Genomic DNA, 21,812 nt, shown 5'->3' with positions numbered 1-21,812 from the left:
TTAGTTGCAGCCAAGGCTAAAAATCAAACAGCTTCTTAAGTTTCTTTTAGAAACAGAAACTGATTAATTAACGAATCTTTTTACTTTTCAACAAGTTGTACCACTAACATGTAGGCAGCACAGCTTTTATGTAGTAGAGAATCAGTGTTTGAAACATAAATCATTCTGCCCAATGCAGATTATATAGCAACTAACAAGTGAAAATATGTCTTATGCTAAAAATAACTCTACTAAGAGAAACTGCCCCAAATGCATACAATTTTCTAGTTATCTTAAACAATTCTGACTGTAAAAGGAGTACACCATTAAAAGAGCTTGCTGCAATAGTTTGCGGCTTGTCAAAGTTGCTCAGCATCTGTTACTGGATTTAAATTTAGCATTTGTCTCATTCACAGCTGCCTCAGCACTACCTGAAGTTAGCAGACAAATGCAAGGCAGTAGTAATTTGCAGGAAGTCTGTCATAAAGTCAATTGGCCATGACGGTAAAACTGACACTTGCAGTCATAATTCATATTCTAGGGTAACATTACTGAACTATTGCTCCAACGGCATAGAAACATCCCACAACCCACCAACAGCATGCAATCATCCAACAGAAAACAGTCGGTTCTTCTTAGCATCTGTTCTTTAGAACTTCTCCCTCATTTTTAAGTGCTTGATCAAAAAACCATTTGTGAACAAAATCTTCCTTTTCAGGTTGACATTTATGAATCTCTCCAAATTCCTTCAACAATAATAAAATTTATTCATTCTTTTTTGCTCCCCCAATTCAAAGAAAATTAAGAATCTAGGAACCTTGCCTTTACAACATAATTCAAATACTGATTGATAGTCTTTTCCTTTATTAAATGGAAAGAAAAATTACCTGTCCAAAATGAATATGCTGAGGGGATCACAGGGTTAGGAGAGAACTCCAATTCTGTTATTTACTGATTCAGCAATTCATGGAGTGCCTACAAGATGGATAAGCTGCTGGGTGGGAGAATTAGAGAAATGAGGACACAGTCTGGGAACTCATGGGCCAAGTGAATGGAAGGAAAAACAAGTAAACAGACACTTAAATATAAAATATCATCAAATCCAAACACAAGAGAAAGGGAAAACTTCCTGAGGCTGAGACCCCTGCACAGGATCCACAAAATACATGGGGGTGAATGCAGAAAAGGTACAGAAAAGCTCCCCACAAAGAGCCAAGAACACACAGTACCCTCTGAGCACTGCAAGCCGTTACGCCTGGACTGGGGCTGAAGGAAAAGGAAAGACAGAAGTGATGAAGCTAGAGACACTAAATCACTGAGGACCCTACATGCTACTTTGTGTGTGTGTGTGTGTGTGTGTGTGTGTGTGTGTCTTTTTAGGGCCTCACCCGTGGCAAACTGAGGTTCCCAGGCCAGGGGTCCAATCAGAGCTGTAGCTGCCAGGCTATGCCACAGCCACAGTAACCCTAGATCCAAGCTGCATCTGCAACATACACCACAGCTCATGGCAGCACTGGATCCCTAATCCACTGAGAGAGGCCACATATCGAACTTGCATTCTCATAATGCTAGTCAAATTCGTTTTCACTGAGCCACGACGGGAACTCCTTTATATGCTATTTTTGAAGCGTGTTTAGATATCTAATACTGGAGTTTATTTTGGTATAATGATCAACATAGTCAAACTTTGTTTTAGAAAGATCACTTTCTGTAGGACACCTATAAAAGGAAGGAAATCTGGAAACAAGAGAGCCAGGGAAGAGACGTTTTCAAAATAGAAATGAAAGTGAAAAATACATAAAATTGGAGACAGATTTGAAGAATTAAGAGCTATAAGCAACAGGACCCAGTAAGGTGGAGGTAAGGCAAGTACATATAAGATGAATCCCAGAGTTCCTGCTCGAGTTATTGATTGGATGGTAATGTCAAATCACTGAGACACTCATTCAGCGGGTTAAGAATCTGGTGTTGCCGTGAGCTGTGGTGTAGGTCACAGATGCAGCTCAGATCCTGCATTGCTGTGGCTCTGGTGTATGCTGGTGGCTACAGCTCCAATTGGACCCCTAGCCTGGGAAGCTCTATATGCCTCAGATCGGGCCCTATAAAGACAAAACACACACACACACAAAAATGAAGAGGATAAGATGGGGCACACGCAAGCTTGAGTTATGAGAGAGTAAAACAAATCAGCTAATAGAGATAGAAGAATACAGCTGACATTAGGAGAGGCAGGTATTCCTTGGGAGACCCAACACAGCCAATGAGAGGGCAACAGAGTAACTGGTCCCTAAGATGCACACACAACAACATCCATTCCTCCAGTGCACTCTATTTTACCAGGGGTAACTAGAAAGAGGCCCTGTTTGTTCCACTCAAACATACCTATTACCACCTGCTTTGGTATCTCATCATACTATTATTACACCCCAAACAAAGCAGTGCCCTGCTTAAGAAGTACCCTTTCTTCATTAACTAATTCATATGGATACTCTATTTTCAATAAAGATTTGAGGGACCATGCCAGCAAAGATAACTTTATTAGGACCACTGAGATAACTAAGAGTCTTGTAAGGAAGATAGGTACACTAAAAAAAAAAAAAAAAAAAGCAAGGAGAACTGCTACTATGGCAGACGAAATATTCAGTTTTTATCAGGCCCTGAGAAAAGTCATCAGATTTCAACCAAACAAACCATAAATCCATTGCTGAAAAAGGAATATGAGATCTGACTGACAAAGTTTCTTTCTATAAACGAAACCATAGTAACTGTGGAAAACATTTGCAAACAATGAAAATATTTCTGTTTAACATATTCCAGTCACAAGAGAAGAAAAATACTTTCACTTCAAACTTCATTAGAAAAATAAGCCAAATATGTATGTTTAAAATTAAGAGTAACACTAAAAAAGAGAAATGGAATCTACAATTTATAAATCAGGAGGGAAAAAGATGGAACAAAGAATACTCAAACAATCTAAAATAAGTTGGGAACAAAGAAAAAAAGAAAAAAGCATAGTAAACAGAAAACACAAAACAAGAGGACTGAAATAAATTTATATATCCACATTCACATAAATATAAATGGGTTAGATTCACTAAAGAACAGGTTCACAATCCTTATCTCAAAAATGAAAATGAGGCGTTCCCACTGTGGTGCAGTGCATTAAGAATCTAACCATAGCAGCTCGAGGTCACTTTGGAGGCATGGGTTGTATTCCCACCCCAGAAGCAGTGGGTAAGGATCCAGCATTGCCACAGCTGTGAGGTGTATGTCACAGCTGTGGTTCAGATTCAATCCCTGGCCCAGGAACTTCCATATATGGTGGGTGTGGCCCTAAGAAAAGGCAAAAAATAAAATAAAATCAATTACCATTCTAGTTATTTTTTAGGGGTGGACAGATGGAAGTGGTATCCTGGACCAGAGAGAGGTCAAAGTGGACTTCAGCCTTTTCCATTTTCTTAAGAAAACTATACTTTTAAAATGTTTGAAACATATATCTTAAAAGTAATTGGGTTGAAATATTTATGGATAAAATGCTGAAATGCTGGGAGTTGCTACCAAAAAATGGAAGAGCACAGAAGAAACATGACGGGCCATGAATCAGTGGCTGTTAAAAGTGAATGATGGATACATGAGGATTCACTCTAATATACACACTATAAAATGTACATTTAAAAGTTTTCATAATAAAAATTAGAAAAACAAGAGATTGTCAGAAAATGTGAAAAAATGTTAACACCTAATTTGGGAGGATAGGGCTAGAAATGATTAGTTCCTTCTTCATTCACACTATTTATCAAATTCTCCCTACCATCCGTCCTTAACAAAAAAAAAAGAAGATTTCCCCTCTATTAAATTACTTGGAAAAAATTGTTTACCATTAGTAGTTGCTATCAGAAAGATAATTTCTTCAGACTAGATTATCTAGCTCCAACAAAATGAAAGGAAATATCATGAAAAGATTTCTTCAAAAATTAGTAAATCATAAGGAATTTGCCTTTGTACCATTAAAAACAAAGCTTTTTACTCTACCCCTAGTTTTCCTAAATTGCATTAGAGAAGAGCCTTAGATGCAGATCCTATGGCCCCAGATTAGCCACTTCCATATGGAGGAGTGAGGATCAGGGCAGGAAGTAATGCATGACTACAGCTGTTCAATTTCTGCAAACAAAAATTCCCACCTTTGGAAATGATGGGGGAACCCAAGAGGGCATATAAATATAAATCTGTTTCAGTTAAACAAAAACTTCAAATGATGATTCAACATAATGAACAGTCATACATCTAAACTAATACAACACCATGGGCAAGCATCTTATTAATCCACAATTACACAGAGATAAACACAAATAAAAATCATTACTTTGACAAAGAATCCACATACTCTAAACAAATTTTGGTGAAAATAATATAATACCATTCCTTTTCCTAGGAATTTCTTAATAGGGAGGGGAAAAAATCCCTACTGAGAACAAAAATAACTATAATATAAATACTAGGATATTTTACTATAGATATACTTACACAGCAATGTATTTATACTATCAAACATGCTCATTAACTTTATTTTGGTTTTGAAGCCTACTTCCTTTTATTTTTTGGATTCTTGGACTAAAATGATGGGTTTGATGTCATTTCAAAATGTATAATGCTTCTATCCTTAACCTCAGATTCCCTAAAAGTACAAAGATACTAACTCTATAAAGGCATTTTTCCAGATTCATATCCACTTGCAGATGACACATTTAAATTTTATTTTGTAATGCTTTTGAGTCAAGCCCCCTTACTTACTGCTCACATTCAATGATGAAGTCAATGTTATGGTTGAAAGGAGCTTCAAAAAACATGTAGGTGACAGCCAAGCTCAAGTCTACTGTGGTTTAGGTCTGTAACAAATCAGTGATCTACCTGGAACTTGAACCTTAGGCTGCTGTATTCCACAACTATTTGAAAGGCTGAACATTTGTAAAATATATTGGACAAATCAATTATGTTTCCATTCCACTATATCACATTTAAATCCTTCCTTCTCCATCACCATTCACATTTCTTTTAAAAAAACAACCAAACCCACACACACACAAACACATACACACACTACTAGAGAAGTAGAGATTCCAGTACTTTCTCTCTGGGCACCCATTTTAATATATTTTCCACCCATAATGTTCTTAGTACATCCCTACAGAAAATGTACCCTCCCCAAAATAAACTCATATCAAATATGATGACTTTGAAAAAAGGTTTAGATGCTTCTGAGAATGAAGATTTAGTCTCTCTTGCTTCCTAGCCCCAGCTGAACATAGAAGAATTTATGTTGTTGGGCAGTTTGCCCCTGTTTGCTACCACATTTTCAGTGTCAAGAGCCAAATGCAACAGGCTGGGCATGTTTCTTGGACAGATCAGGCAGAGGGATTCCTCCAAGGGCTACCCTAGCAGGCAAACAACAATGGGTTGACATGAAGCTCCAGAGGCAGCTACCTGCTTGCAAAGCCTGACTCCAGTCTCATCATTTTCTTGGGGGAAACCAAAAATGTGCAAAAGGATTAACTCTGTGCCACAGAATTCTCAGGTGTCATTCCTACAGTTGGCAACTAATTCCCCAGAGGAATTACTTGAGGCCTCTGCCTCTTGCCCTTTTGTCTGCCTGGAATGAGGCAATTCTCCAGGGGCCTGGGCGTACAGTGTCCTTAGTGCTTAGAAAAAGTGTGACTACTCAAAGTGTCCCCATGGGACCCTGAAACAAAGTGGGCAGCTGCCCTCTATAAGGACTGATCAACTGCAGGAGGAGGTGACAGATCTCTTCTCTTTCCCTGCCACCCTCTCAATGACGATGAGTTCTTGAGGTCTCAATGATGGTAGTGGATAGAACAAAAACAATACATGGCTTTGTCAGTTGTGACTCAGTCATTCCTTAGGGTAAAACCTTAAAGAACAGTGAAGAGAGACAACCTTTCCAAAACAGACAAAACTGTGGAATGAAGAGAAGGAAGGTGACCAGAATATGACCTCCATGCTGCTTCAATGAACCCCCCCAACTCAACAAGCTCAAGTTCATGCTCTTCATTAAAGGTCATTTCTATGGTTTTTCCTTATAACTTTTAAAATAAATAATTCTATTTCCACCATTTCCAAAATGTTTCTCCCATTCTGGAATCTTTTCTACAAAAATTATGAAGTGTCGTCTATCATATCGCCTACTTAGCTATCACTGAGCTCTAAATACTACCCATAATTAGATATTTTTATCTTTCCCCATCAATCATGGTCTCCTAAATTCCATTTGTGGCTTTCATGATTTCCCTTTGCTGAATTCAGATAGGAATGAAGCAAAAGTTTACAAACTTTACTCAGAAAAGGGCAGCCTCAAATGTCTAACAGGAAATCCTCTGGGAAGCAAACAGCATATTGCAGTGATATTTAATGTGGCTATTCTTCTTTCTTGGACTTTGCCTGCGGTGACTAGAGGTCTACAACCCTGTTGGTTTAGTTGCAATTCTTTGCACAGAGAAGGATCACACGTCTAAGAAGGGCTCATGAAAGATCATGCTCTCCTGCTGTGAGCCTGTTCTTGGCAGTACCTTTTTTTTGGAGCAATTGAGAACCCTTATATTTAGCTGGCAGAAGAAATCAGTGCACTTTTTTTTGCAATTATTACCACTTAGTAGTTTCAAGTATCTTATTTGAAGACATCAGATAATTTTGTGAGCTTTTCTCTTTCCAAAACAACTTGCTAACACCATGTTTTACAGATATGGAAATTGAAGGTCAAAGAGATTACTAACTTCCCCAAGGTCACGTATCTCAGATGTTTTATTAAACAATCATATTTCTAAAGCCATTATGATGTGGATGTACTGAAAAGTAGCTAACAAAACATCAACAATTATCTAAAAGTTTCAGCCAAAAGTAGTGTAGTAGTCTTAATGCAGCTACAAATGGACTTAGAGGAAGAGAAGAAGGAAGAAATAACAGGCTTAAAAATCTTACTCCTGCAGTTACCACCATGGCAGTGAGTTAAGAATCTGACTACAGTGGCTCAGTTCACTGTGGAGACACAGGTTTGATCCCAGCCTGGCACAGTGGGATCCCTGCAGCAGCTGTGGTGAAGGTTGCAGCTGCAGCTCAGATTCAATCCCTGGCCCAGGAATTTTCATTTGCTGTGGGCACAGCCAAAAAAAAAAAAAAAAAAACCTCCTCCATCAGATTGGGTATCTATCCTAATTAAACTCCCTAAAAAATAAACTTTAATTTTCCTTGTAATTTTTGCGATTTAAAAAAGGCGGAGGGTTGGGGAGGAATTCCTGTTGTGGCGCATCGGAAAGGAATCCGACTAGGAACCATGAGATTGCGGGTTTGATCCTGACCTCATTCAGTGGGTTAAGGATCCAGTGTTGCCACGAGTTATGGTATAAGTCACAGATTCAGCTAGGATCTGGCGTTGTTGTGGCTGTGGCATAGGCTGGCGGCTGTAGCTCCAACTAGACCCCTAGCCTGGGAACCTCCATATGCCGCGGGTGCAGCCCTAAAAAAGCAGGAAAAAAAAAAAAAGGCAACTTTTCTCCTCAGGTACAAATTCACAACCAAATTATTTCCTTCAGGAGGCAAAGGTTTCCAAATATATATTCACCCAGTGACTATCTAAAATGCAGGCTTGGTTGTAACCCACAAACTAAACCAAATATTTCACCACTTAGGGCTTTTAAGAAATACCTAACAATAAAAGTGTATATAAGAAATGGCTGCTATTCCATCTACCATAATAGTAACTCTTCCAGAGAATAAAAGTCTCCACAAGTGAGTTTTTAGACAATGAACCAATATTATATTTACTGTTTGAAATGAAATCATTTATGAAGTAGCTTTATATATCTGTACTCTCTTTTTCAATTTTTTAAAATTTTATTGAAGTATAGTTGATTTACAATGTTGTGTCAATTTCTGCTGTACAAAGTGATTCAGTTATACATATACATACATTCATTTTTTTTCTGATTCTTTTCCCATATATGTTATCACAGAATACCCCTGTCTTCTCAGTGTATATATGCTTCAAAAACATGTATTTTCCTTTAATCCTACAAATAGCTACGTATGAGATACACTCATTTTCAATTAAGAGAATTGAGGCTCAGAAAGATGAAAGTGTTTTCACCTATATTCATGAAGCTTATAAGTAACAGAGCTAACATTAAAAACCAATCCATAGACTTGTGGTTGCCAAGGGGGAGGGAGAGGGAGTGAAGTGGTTGGGGAGCTTGGGGTTAATAGATGCAAACTATTGCCTTTAGAATGGATTAGCAATGAGATCCTGCTGTGTAGCACTGGGAACTATGTCTAGTCACTTACGATGGAGCATGATAATGTGCAAAAATAGAACATGTACATGTATGTGTAACTGGGTCACTATGCTGTACAGTAGAAAAAAAATTCTATTGGGGAAATAACTATTAAAAAAATTAAAAAAAAAAAAACCAATCCAAGTCTGACTGACATCAACATCAAATCTGTCCTACCAAATCATAGCTCTGTGCTCTAATAATAATACTACGGGGAAAGAAAATATGTTATTCACCTTCAGATTAAGCAGCCTCAGGCTATAGAGGTCCCAGGCTGCTATAATAAAGTTCTCTTGAAAAAACACTACTATTTTACTAGTTGTGAGATCATAAAGTCACTCAACTTCTCATAGCTGATGTTGTAAAGTGATCACTAACAATAACATAATGCAAAGTGCTTGGAAGTAAGAGGCATACAAAAGCTGCTGTGATCATTATTCTGTCTTCTACCAGTATCTCTTATTTCCAATTTGCTTTGAGATTTATCAGATTTATTAAATCAGTAACTCCTTAACCCAAGGGAAAACTGATCATTTCTGAACTGGGACTTGCAAATTGTACCAACTGAGGTGCTACGCAGTAAATAAAGTATGTGGCTTTAGGTTTTCCATTGCTGTAATCTATGCATATTTTGGAACTATTGAGGATCCCCCAAATCTCCTCCTCTAAAATACTTCATAGAAGTAGAAATGAACCCAATAATTACAAATTCCAAATTCAGCTTAGTCAAAGCAGTGACACTTAAAGGTATTAAGTTATCAATCAGAGAAGACAAAGAAAGGAAATAGGCTTGATGTCTGGCAAGACGCAGATAAACAAGCAGAGAAATGGAAGAAGAGATAATGAGATGAGGAAGGAGAAACAGAGAAAAGATAGAAAGCTGGAAGGCAGCAAGGCAATTTAGAAAGGCCTCAGAAAAATTCCTCTGCATTCTCCAGACTAATAGGAGGTGGGGCAGGGTGCTTACTGACTGAGGTCACAGATACCCAAAAGAACTGAATCCTTTCTGGATAAAGTGAAATCTGATCTCTGAGGAAGAAATGCAGTTCTCTATGCTTTCTCTAGATCAAGAAGCAAAATAGTAAGACTCATTACACTTGAGTCACTGGCCTTGTGACTCAGTTGTGTGAATCCCATAAGATAAAGTATACGAAAGTGCTTAGAAAATAGCAAATGTTATAAAAGCATTAGGCATATTATTATTATTTTAAAAATAGTATTAGCATCAGAATGGCTGATATTCCTTCCTAATTTTAAGAAAATCAACATGAAAAAAGCATATATACACAGCACTATTTTAGCAAGTTTTAAATAAGCATTTATACAATTTCCTTAAACAAAAGGCATAGATAGATTAGCATGAAGATATTTGCACAGGATATTACCATTTCCATACAAATATGTACTTTTATGTCTAATGTTGTATTCATAATTTTTTAATTTAGAAAGCCATCTTAAATTCTATAAACCTTAAACATCCCCAAATCTGTACTATCTGCCTCTATCACTGAAGCATTATGGCAAAGCAAAATAAAGACAAGCACCTAGCTTCTGAGCACTCAGTGTACTAGAAAAGAGTAGTTTTACTGAAACAAGATATGCTAAATTCTTACAAAGGAATCTAAGGCTGTTAGAATGAGTCAGAAAAAAACTGGAGATGTGACATACCAATTGTTCTAAAAGACATGCAATTTAGGAGAATATGAGAGACAGCCTGGAGCAGAAAAGGCACCTCTTTTCAGGGGAAGGACATCTGCTAAGGCAATGAAACCAGATAATTGAATGACAATGGGTCTATGTAGTACTGTGCCACCACACACTAGACAGGAGGGAGGAAATCAATGTTTCATGGCTTCCATGGCACTTTGCCCTTCAAGGGGGTAGCAGAACAATTTAGATACATAGGTGGGGGGGGGGCCTGAAAAAACAATTCTGACAATAGCCTAAATAATTAACCAAAAATAGAGAAGAAAAATAATAGTATAACCAGATGTTAGGCTGTTAAAAAAAAAAAGTAATAAAGTAATGTGAGCCAAGATTAATGCAGTGGCAAGAAAAAAAGAGTGGATACAAATTCATTCATTAAAGGGAATTAGAAGACTCAGTGACCACTAGATGTGTGCTGGGAGCAGGTGGAATGAGTGAGTAACAACAAGAGAGACTGACTCTCAATGTTTCTAATCTGGGAAACTAGAAATACTGGGACATCATTAAACAGCAGCAAGAGAAATTTCTCCTGTTTTTAGAAGAAGGGGTGGGGAGTGGGGAGGTATTCCTTTTGGACATGATGAGCTGAAATATCTCCAGAAAATAGGAATATTACAAATTAAGTTCCATGAGGGTAGGAATTTTTGTTGTTGTTTTTAATTACTGTCAGTTCCTTTTTCTCACAAGGCTTTATCACCAGTGGCTGACCCAAAGTGGGCACTAAATAAGTACTTGTTAAAAAGAATGGATCAACTACCTATGTGAATCTAGGGAGAAATAAACCTGGAGATATAGAAGCAGGGCATCACTGACCTGGAGGTGCCACTGAAGATAAAAAGAGATTTTAATCATGAGAGAAGAAAGGAGGTAGAAATTAACAAGAGGGGAGAACTTAAGTTGGAACCCAGGGGAGCTTGAACATCTGAAAATAGAATATAATGCATAAGAATTATTTTAGGGGAAAAAAACAATTGGAAATAAAGGCTCTTCATGCTTGATCACTCAAATAGGTACCATACTCATAAAACTCCCATTATGGCTATCACACTAGGCTAAGTTACTATTCATTTAGCTGAAATAACTAAGGCTTATCTGACATCATTTTGGTTCCTATACCAAAGGGAAAACAAATTACTTATGGACAATAAAATTAATTAGGTCAAATTAAATATAGGAGAAGATTAAAATGTCTTAAATAGACATCGATCACCTGTAAGGAGAAATTTAAAATCCTAGTGGAATCAAAAATATTCCAGGAACTCAAAGATGAAATGATATCTACATATGAAGATAAATACATCAAAAAAAAAAAAATACAAAACAGCCATGATCTCCTTTTACTTACCTCCATACTAAACTAAAACAAATTCACCCTTGGACCTTTCTTAACTGATTAGGTATATACTCAAGAAGAAATTAGAGTTTGTCCATAATAATAAAAGCAGTGCTTATCATCAACTGTACTAAAGACTCACTAGAGAGGACACTGTACCCTTCTGACAGCAAAGAGATGTCATTATCTAAATCATCAGGCAGTAGTAGTCTACAATGCAGAGAGTTCACTGAGGAAAGGCAGCCAAAGAGATGACAATTTACATCTTGCTGGGAAAATTCCAAGTTGTTCAGATATGGGAAAATTACATAAAGAAATCTACATTAATATGAACCTACTCAAATGCAAGCCTTAGCCATATAAAGTAAATAAGCATGGACTGATTGAATCCCCTAACTACTAATTCAGAGATAACTGTAAAAGACTATACTATTTAGTTACCTTATGTAATCCCATACATAGGACTCACCAGGGCCATCCTGACAACTTGGTATTTTCTCTCCTAAAACAATTTAAAAGATCTTATTCTCTTTCAATAAACATGACTATTTGTTCTTAATTAACTCATCTGCTATTTAACTACATTCATTAACTATATTTTATCATGGTACTCAAAGGACTAACTGTTAAAATTAAGATTATAAACCAACCTTTACTTCTGTAATAATCCAGAGAGCACATCTGCTTTAAATGGCTTTGCTTTGGGTTTTGTGTTTGTTTAGCCACTTAAAAACCACGTGATCAGAAGGTATAGACAAACATATAAACATTAAAAATGGCCTGAAAATGCCGAAGGATCCCAGAGAGAATAACATGTTTTCACAACATAATGACCATCCCCTTTTGAATTCTTGGTATGTCTGATGATCTTATGTGTAACATACACTGAATGGCAATTATTTGGACAATTCAGGAACTGAATTACTTTAGTTATCCAATTCACTATATGACAATCACATAAATCTGTCACAAGAACTGACTGATAAATCTATCAAAAATTTTAAGAACTACACAAAACAAGCACGTGGGTAAGAAGAATTAGGCAAGCAGTCTGGAAATAAAGTTCGAGCTCAACACTGAAACTGACTGCATAAGGTAGTATACAAAAGTTTGTGGAAAGTTTCAACACATCTGACTTTTTTTTTTACTTAATCACCTGATATCTTTAAAGATTAAGAAACTTTAGAACTTTATTTTACAATTACTGGGTGTTTTTAAAAAATATTATTTACATATTTTGAAACTTCAAGTAACATTAAATAAAGATATTTAAATTTTATGTTGATCCAAAAGGGGCATGGATTTAAGACTTAATAAAACTAACAAATATAGAAAACTGACACATAGTTGAAACCAAAACAGGTACACTGCAAGACAACGGACAAAGTATAAAGGAATTCTATACTCTAAAAACTCTGAGGTGCATAGTCATACAATGAACTAGTACTCAGCAATAAATAATAATAAACCATATAGACAATATGGATGAATCCTAAAACAGTGAAAGAGTCAGACAAAAAAAACCATATTGGAGTTCCGTAGTAGCTCAGGGGAAATGAATCTAACCAGTAACCATGAGGACACAGGTTCGATCTCTGGCCTCACTCAGTGGTTAAGGATCCAGCATTGCTATGGCTGTGGTGTAGGTCCGTGGCTGCAACAACTCCAATTCAACCCCTAGCCTGGGAACCTCCATATGCCTCGGGTACAGCCCTAAAAAGACAAAAAAAAGAACATACTGTATGATTTCCTTTATTCAAAGCTCTAGAGAATGCAAAGTAACCTACAGTGACAGAAAGCAGATCAGTGGTTACCTGGATGAGTAAGAGGCAGGAAAGGATTACCAAGGGGCATGATGAAAATCCAGCGGTGGTGGGGGGTGTGGAATGGGTATGTTCACTATCTTAACTGTGAAGCTGGTTGCACAGGGGCCAAAATTCAATAATTTGTACACTTCAATATGTGCAGTTTATCTCTTGAGAACTATAAATCAGATCTCAATAAAATATTTAAAAACAAGCCCTCAGCCCTCCTTGAGAAAAGGGTGGAGCCTAAACGTTCTGAATTTAATGCCCAAGAGGTGTTCACTAATTTTAAGAGAGCTGCCTAGGGAGCAATAATCTAGGCCCAGGGGCTGTGTATGTGTGTGTATGTGTGTATCTTCTATATGCATGTATGTATTATGCAGATTTTATACTAAGAGGCATTCTGGTGCTTCTCTTTTCTAAAGGGGGAACAGGATGGCTACATTCACTACCACCAGGAAAACCATGAATGTGGTGCAAAGGAGGGGGAGGGTGTCAGGCAAAACACCACTGAATCCTACACTTGAGGCCCCTCCAGCACTAGAGCTGCAAATAAAAGTTGCCTAGAGGCATGTTTGACTTATTTAAAATACCCTTGGAAGACTGGGGGAGAGAAAAGGGGAGTAGATGGTCTAAATCTTTTTTTAACTTTAACCAGAATGCCTTAAACAAACAGGAACTGTTATGGAGGCCCAGCAACATATACAAGGAGTTGGACATATAAATTAGATAGAATCTTTTAAATTGCAGATAATCTTTAATGTTTACGGTTCTATCATCAAGTTTAGCGACGTTTTCTGAGTACAGGATAACAGCATTTTCAGCAGCCAGCTCCCTGAAGCATGGGACGCTAGGGAACACCTAATTACATAACATAAAATTACTCCAAAATTAACTATAGGTCTATGGAACATTTAATTTTAAGCCAAGATCAAGATATAAAAAGGCATTCTTGGAGAAGTTTCCACTGAGGCACAGTGGAAACGAATCTGACTATTATCCATGAGGACATGGGTTTGACCTCTGGCCTCACTCAGTGGGCTAAGGATCCACTGTTTCTGGGAGCTGTGGTGTAGATCGCAGGCGTGGCTAGGATCCTGCATTGCTCTGGCTGTGGCATAGGCCAGCGGCTATAGCTCCTATTCAGCCCCCTAGCCTGGGAATTTCCATATGCCATGGGTGCAGCCCTAAAAAGCAACAAATTAAAAACTAAAAACGCATTCTTGGAGTTATCAGAGTGGTGCAGGGGATTAAGAACATGACTGTAGCAACTGGGGCCCCTGGCGCAGTGGATTAAAGGATCGGGTGTAGGTTGCAGTCCCAACTAGAATTCAATCCCTGGTCCTGGAAATTTCATATGCTGCAGGTGAAGCCATAAAAAAATAAAAATAAAAAATTCATTCTCCACTGGTTTTCTGTGTGCCACATAGTAGTTAACCATATAATACCTATTGAAAGAATCAAGAGACATTAACTCAAACAGACCCTATTCATGTTAATTCACGTTATGGATGTTTAATAATCTCAAATTGTATTATCCTCACTGAGAAAATGGGCAGTTAGTTAAAACTACTGATCAACTGCTCTGTTTGTTCATTTGTATATCAAAGTAAGTTAAGCATCCTAATTGCACACGGTATGTATTTTCTTTGTGAAGGCAACAGTACCTCCGTGATAGAACTACAGATAAGCTGCCTGCTTCTTTGCACTGGTCTATGTCGTCCATGTTTTTTTAAACATGCTTTTTTATTATCAAAAAAGTTACTAAAAGAATTATGTATTTTACTAAAACTATAGTTTTAAAACATAAGCAATAGAGTAAATGAAAAGTATCCTAAAACATATTCATACTATCAACAGTGAATCATCAATACAACCTAAATAGTTTACTCCTTACTTTTCTGTTTTGTATTGTTTTGTTTTGGTAGCTGATGTTTCCATTTTTTCCTTTCTTACAAATGTTTTCTTTTTCACTTTCCCCATCCTATGTTTATTTATAGCACCTTAGATCTGGAGATAGAGTGGTTTACAAGAAAATAACAATGAATGTTGATTTTGCAGTTGTAAATAAAACTAAAAGGAGGATAAAGATAAGAATTCCCTAGACCAAACGAATTTAACCACCACAGGCAAGGACAAAAAAAGCAAGAATTTAAGCCTTCTTTTACCTTTTCTTTTTCCCCTTAGCTCAGCTGGCCAAATTTGGAAGAAATGCTTTACCATTTCTCTAACAAATACAATTTCAACACTTCAAAAAGTATTTGCTATTTTATGATATAGGATATAAACTATTTTTTAATTACATTTTTCCAAAAAGGTAAAGAAATTCCTAGGGAAAAAAGACTATGCCAACTATTTGCCCTCAAAACACGCACAGGATATACACACAGTTTTTAGGTCAATGGAATTTAAATAATACATGATACTGTCTAAATCAAATTCCAAAACCATCATGAGATGTTTTAATACTAATATTTCCTCTTCGCTGAACTGAAGGTTTTAATCATTTTTGAGAAATAGTAGAGATATTTTAAGAAAACTGATGATTTTATGAAACATTTAAAAAGAAAACTAATGCTGTGTCTATAAAAAGGAAGCGCCTCTTTTCCAGGGAACACAAGAAAGAAAACAAATGGTCTTAGACCAAAGGTCAAATAGCTTTTTCCTCACACAGCAATCTCTCTCTCTTTCCAAACATCAAATTACTACAATAATGCTCAGTTACACCTTCTAAAGGACCAACCTCCCTAACCCTGAACAAGAACTTACCCCAGTTTTTCAAGGTCACTAGTTTACAATCCATAGTCTGTAAGAATCTGAGAGGCTCTGTAAGAATTTGTCATGGACTGAATCCTGTCTCCCTCAAAAGTTCTTATGTTGAAGTCCTAACCCCCCAGTACCTCAAAATGTGAGCATATTTGGAGACAAGGTCTTTAAAGAGGGAATTAAGGTCAAATGGGGTCATTAGGGTGGTCCCTTATCCAATAGTGTCCTCTAGGACACATACACACACAGAGGGAAGACTGCATGAAGACACAGGCAGAAGACAGTCACCTACAAGGTGCCAGCATGCAACCCTATGGTGATGTCTAATTTCTTTAATCCCTCTAACGTTTAAAACATTTTATTCTTTCCTCTGTGTGTTTATTTTCCCAACTAAGACAGTAAGATTCTGGAAGAGTATATTTATTTTGTGCTCTACCCAGGGCTTAACCCAATATAACAATCTATTACTATCTACTAAATGAAGCCCTCAAACCTTCCTGCGAAGTGTTTCACAGGAAAGAGATGTCATCCGCTTCCTCTACCTAGAAATAGTCCTTCACCTCCTTATTCTTATTCATCCACATGGAACCCCACTATAATTATTTAATCATAGTATAACAACTTTACCATACTAAACATCATTTCCCAACTGTACTTATATTGATATTCTTTTATGCAGGAAACCAGTTTACAAACAAAAAAATAATACCTTTCTTGTAATAAATACGGGGTTGGTCATGTATGCAACAAAGTAAAAACATCAAATCAATTTCTACTTTAGCCCAAATGTGTTTTAAAAGCACATGTAACTGTTTGGGAAATATAACTGGTGACATATCATCGTTCATATGCACCGTCAGCTGTCCTGAACTCTATGGAAATTTGTTTGCCTTTACTCTGACTTATGAAACCTTTGGCTGGCAGATGTGGCCTTTGCTCTAGCATATATGGGGACATCTCCAGTCCAATATATTATTTTTGCCTGAAGATATTTTGTGAAGAGTACTGAGAGCTTTGTGCATATTATAAATATATAAAATGGCACCAAACTGCAACTCAACCTGAGTCAAGACTGGGATGTCAGACTTGGGATGTATGTAATCTGGAGAAAATAATCTGTTCTTAACTCAGAACACTTATCTTCCAAGCAATTCACTGTCACTCCCTAGCTTCTAAATCTCTTAATCTTTACTCTAGACAATGGGTCCACTTCTTGGCAAAGCAGAGCCTCTCTACCACATCAGCTAAAGGCTAAAAGCCTGAATCAATGCAAAATTACATTTCAAGGATTTCCATGAAAGTCTCTGAACACTACACCCTGCCTAAACTCTGGGGACAGCCTCTACTCCCTCACCAAATATGGTCCCTGTTTTTTTTTTCTTTTCTTTTCTTTTTTTTTTTTTTGACCATGCACCCATGGCATGTGAAAGTTTCCAAGCCTGAACCCACACCACAGCAGCAACTCAAATGTGACTGACATCTCTTCCTCCCTGCAACAATAGTCAGGGGATAAAATGAAGGGGTGTATCAAAGGAAAAAAGAAAATCAGAAACAAAAGAGAGCAGAAGAAAAACTGAAAGGAGCCAAGGAAAGGAAGAGAACACAAGAAGTATGGTACACATATGAGCTATCTAGCAGTAATATGTTGAGATAAACTTGATTGTTTTTTTTTTTTTTTGGTTTTCACAAATGAGGCAGGAATGAGAAGTGGTAAAGAGTCAAGAGGCCCACCAAATTACCTTTGCCTAAGTGACAACTTGCCTATGGAAAGTGATTAAAGAAATTTTCACATATTGAGATATGGGGGAGTCATTCTGGCTTATAAGGAGTTAAGCTGAATTTTATGCTAACTAAAATAGTCTATTTGTCTCCTATCAAACATACACTGTACATCTGCTTTAACTATTAAAGAAAAGGGCACACTGACCAGAAGTACGGAATGTCCACATTAAAGATAAATATTAAATGCCCCTCTTCATGGGAAGCCAATGCTAGTCCTTCTTTAAAGGTAAGACTCTCTTCCCAGGTGCCAAGGCCATATTGCCTCACTGTGTATGTTCTTTTATTTATTTATTTATTTAATGTGAAAGAAATGTAACCTTCTCCAGAGCAGTTTCTCAGATAATCTGGGAAGTGGACTCAAATAAAAAACAAACTCTTGTTTATTTTTTTATTTTATTTTCCAAGCTAATCCTTATTTTTGTCTTTTGTCTTTTTACGGCCACACCCAGAGCATATAGAGGTTCCCAGGGCGGGGGTCAGATCAGAGCTGTAGTTGCCAGCCTTCACCACAGCCACAGGAACGCCAGATCCAAGCTGTGTCTGTGAACCACACCACAGCTCACGGCAATGCCAGATACTTAACCCACTGAGCAAGGCCAGGGATCAAACCTGTATCCTAGTGGATACTAGTCCAGTTCATTAGCCAATGGGCCATGACAGGAACTCCCAAACTCTTGCTTATTGATTATTTTCATTGAGGAAAGGAACCTATGACATCCCCTAATCCCCACCTCTCTCTACCTAAATATAAATAAGCAAAACTATAATCCCCAAAGCTGCTCAGGTAACAGAGCATCTAGAAGTCACCAGAACTCTACAAAGCACCCTGAGATATGGCTATCTACTTTAAGCTTAAAATAACTAAATACATCATTTCTGCTAATCAGAAACCCCATTTTATCAGAGATACTAAAAATAAAAGCTATCACAGCTGTGGTGTAAGTTGCGGCTGCGGCTCATATTCAATCCCTGGCACAAGGACTTCCACATGCTGGAAGTGTAGCCATAAAAATTTTAAAAATTAAAAACAAAAATGAAAGATACCAAAAGGTTAAGAAAACTTTCTGAGAATGAAACATGGAAATAAGAAAATCCAATACATTCACTCAATTTGTCTGCCTACTGGGGAATAGTCTTCCAGTTCATAGCACACCAGAAACAGGACCTAAAAGGCAATGCAGTTTAACAATACACCCATTACAAGAGGGTGTGTGCAACCAATACTTTTGAAGTCTGTTCTTGACTAGCAAATTTTTTCTGTAGAGTAAGATAGCAAAATTTTCAGACTTTGAAAGCTAACCATCTCTATTTCAACTATGCAACGACTCAACTCTGCCACTGCTGCTGTGAAAGCAGCTACAAACACTTAAGAATGAGTCACAGACAAGATGAATGAATGTGGCTGTGTTCCAATAAAACTTGATTTACGGGCAATGAAATATGATTTTCATGTAATTTTCACAGGTCATGAAATAGTAGTCTTTTGATTTTGTTTTTGAACCATTCAAAAATGTACAGAACCTCCCTGGCTGTTAAACCTTATCGGGAAAAAACAAGCTGCAGCAGACAGACTTGGCCTATGGCCCACAAGTTTACAGACCTCAGCTTTTAAAAACCCTACTGTGAACTCCGGGGGGGGGGGGGGAGGAGTGGAATACAGCCCAGTCTAGATAAATCATACCATTTGTAAACTACCCCATTAGCAAGGGGGGAAATCTGGGCATCTCAGACAAGATTATCCCCATCATCCTCTAAACTCTCTCAGCCCTTCCCTCAGGCAAGCGCACAGGTGCATCCATCTGGAGCTTTGCATTGTATTAGGATTCACGCCAAAGAACTTCAAGTTTTGCTGGGTTCTTAAATGCAACTGTGTACCTAAATTCAACAACAGACCAAAGTATATATGTTATACAAATTTCAATGATGCCACTCTTACAAAAAGTTCATTGTAGCCACCTATACCTAAATTCAACAAATAAACCTGAAACACCATCACCTTGTAAATTTTTTAGACTGGGTGTTGTTTATTCTGCAAAGGGTGACCCAAAAGAGAAATGTCTATAGAAACACAAAAGGGATATTTACACCACAGCTGTTGACCAAGCTGGATGACAAAGTCTAGCGGCTTTTCAGAGTATTCCGCTCTCCACATGAAAATAACATAAAGAGGTCTCTTTGTAGGCTGGTGAAGTCAAGGTCCTCTTATCTAAGGATATCTACGAAACACTAGCCGCCAACATATCCACTCCAAGGCACACCCCGGGTTCTGCCCCAGCAGATTAACCTCAGCAACCCAACCCCTGGAGATGGATGGGGCCGTTCGCCCCCGTCATTGCGAGGCAGCGGCCACCTCCCGCCCTCGCCCAGCCCCTCCTCCTCTATTCAGCAGTCCCAGCTTGAATTTCCAGGAGATGTGCAGGAAAGAATAGCCCAGGCTTTGTGCCTCTGCAAAGAATGTACACCATCACCAAGGCTGAAACACAGACGCACACGCAAGCACATGTCTTTGGAACAGCGCTTCCCAAAAACATTCGGCATCCCGGGACTAATCGCAAACAAAGGCACCCCTTCGGCCAGCTCGGGGTGGGGGGGGGGGGCAGGGAATAAAGGGGGAATCGAGAGGAAAATGCTCCCTTCTACCCAGACAGAGGATGAAAGTGCACTGGCGCCAGGAATGGAGGGTGGGGGGCGGGTACCAGTAAGCTGAGTTCTGAGTACCCCTCTGCCGAGGCGAGAGAGTCCAGTTTGGGGACGCGTCTCCCCACCCCTTGGCCACCCCACACTGCTGAGCGCCGCGAAACGACGGACCGGGAGTCTGCCCCGGGCGCGGCCACCCCAGCGGAGAGCAACAGGCGCCCGCGCTCTGGAGCGCCAGGCCCGCGGACCAGGCCCGGAGTCCCCCTCCTTGGCACCCTTACTATGTCCCTCCAGGCGAAGGAAAAGACTAAACCTTTCAACCTTTTAGAGTCGACAAGAGCAAAAGAAGGGGGGAGGGGTGACAGAAAGGACCAAGACAATCTAAGACCCGGCGACTCGCAAAGGAAACTTCCAGACTCCATCCTTTTCAAGACCCAGAGGAGCTGCGGCTTCCCGGTAGCGGTGGGCCCTGCGGGGTGGGACAAGCACCCTGCTCGCTGGGCCCATACCCCACCCCCACCCCCACGCCCCACCCCCACGCCCCACCCCCGCGCCGAACCCCTGAAGCCCGCGCACCTTCCTGGCCGGCGCGCGCGCGCGCGCGGGGCGCGGGGGCGCGCTTCGGCCTCCGGGCCCGGTCTCAGGCCCTGGCGCCGCTTACCCGGCTCGCGGCGGCTGCCCCCGGCGGGAACTCGAAAGGGGCAGAAGGCTGGGGAGCCGGGGTCGCCGAGGACTCGGAGAGCCTAGCCTCGCCCACGCTCGCTCTCTTCTGTCCTGAAGTAACGGCCCGGCCAGGAGCTTCGGGATAAACACGCACAGACGCTCCCGCACAACCGAGAAACTTAATCCCGCTCTGAAGCCAGCTGCCCGACGCCAGCCTCGCGCTCCGCCGCGCCCCCTCCCCCTGCGCGCGCCGCACTTGCGCCGACCCCGGCTGCGGCGGAGGCGGCGCGGCGGGTTCCCGGGCTGCCGGGCTGCGTGACGCCTGCAGCCGGCGGGGCGCGGGCGCGCCTCGGCCAATCAGGGGGCGCGGCCCAGCCGGCCGGCCTTGGGGTTTAAACTAGCTCCGTGGGCTCTCCGCTGCGGACGTGGGGGGTGTACTCCGTGTGGTTGCTGGAGAAAAGCCCCGTTAAAGTCACTGTCAAATAAGCATTAATTTGGACAAGCCTGCCCCGTGCCATGTTGGGGATAGACTTACACTAAAAATTTATTCGTTGTTTATCTGAAATTCGGGTTTAACTGGGCAGTGGGCAGCCTGTATTTTTATTTGCAAACTCTGGCAGCTTGTGAGAACTGGTAGCCTCTATTTTTAGTTCTCGGAACTTATTTTTTATGCGGACTGCTCTCTGGTAGCTTATTAAAATAGCCTGTGATGGTGATGAGAAGCACCTTCATAAAATGCATAGGTGGTGCAGCTGTTCTCACTTTCTGAAAAGTTCACTTGTAGTGCATCAATATGCATTC

The 21,812-nt window shown here is 39.5% G+C and overlaps 1 protein-coding gene across 6 annotated transcripts in view; it reads right to left on the bottom strand.

Moving 5' to 3' along the window:
- Window positions 1-21,133, bottom strand: part of MPDZ (multiple PDZ domain crumbs cell polarity complex component) — a 170,091-nt gene extending 148,958 nt beyond the window's left edge. For all 6 annotated transcript variants that reach the window (XM_047767639.1, XM_047767642.1, XM_047767645.1 and 3 more), the window contains exon 1: window positions 21,010-21,133. The gene's annotated coding sequence lies outside the window, so the exon portion shown is untranslated. The remainder of the gene's footprint in view (window positions 1-21,009) is intronic.
- Window positions 21,134-21,812: the final 679 nt, after the last annotated feature.

This window comes from Phacochoerus africanus, chromosome 2 (assembly GCF_016906955.1).
Source record: "Phacochoerus africanus isolate WHEZ1 chromosome 2, ROS_Pafr_v1, whole genome shotgun sequence".
In the NCBI taxonomy this organism is placed as follows: domain Eukaryota; kingdom Metazoa; phylum Chordata; class Mammalia; order Artiodactyla; family Suidae; genus Phacochoerus; species Phacochoerus africanus.
This window is presented reverse-complemented; position numbering and strand designations above follow the sequence as displayed.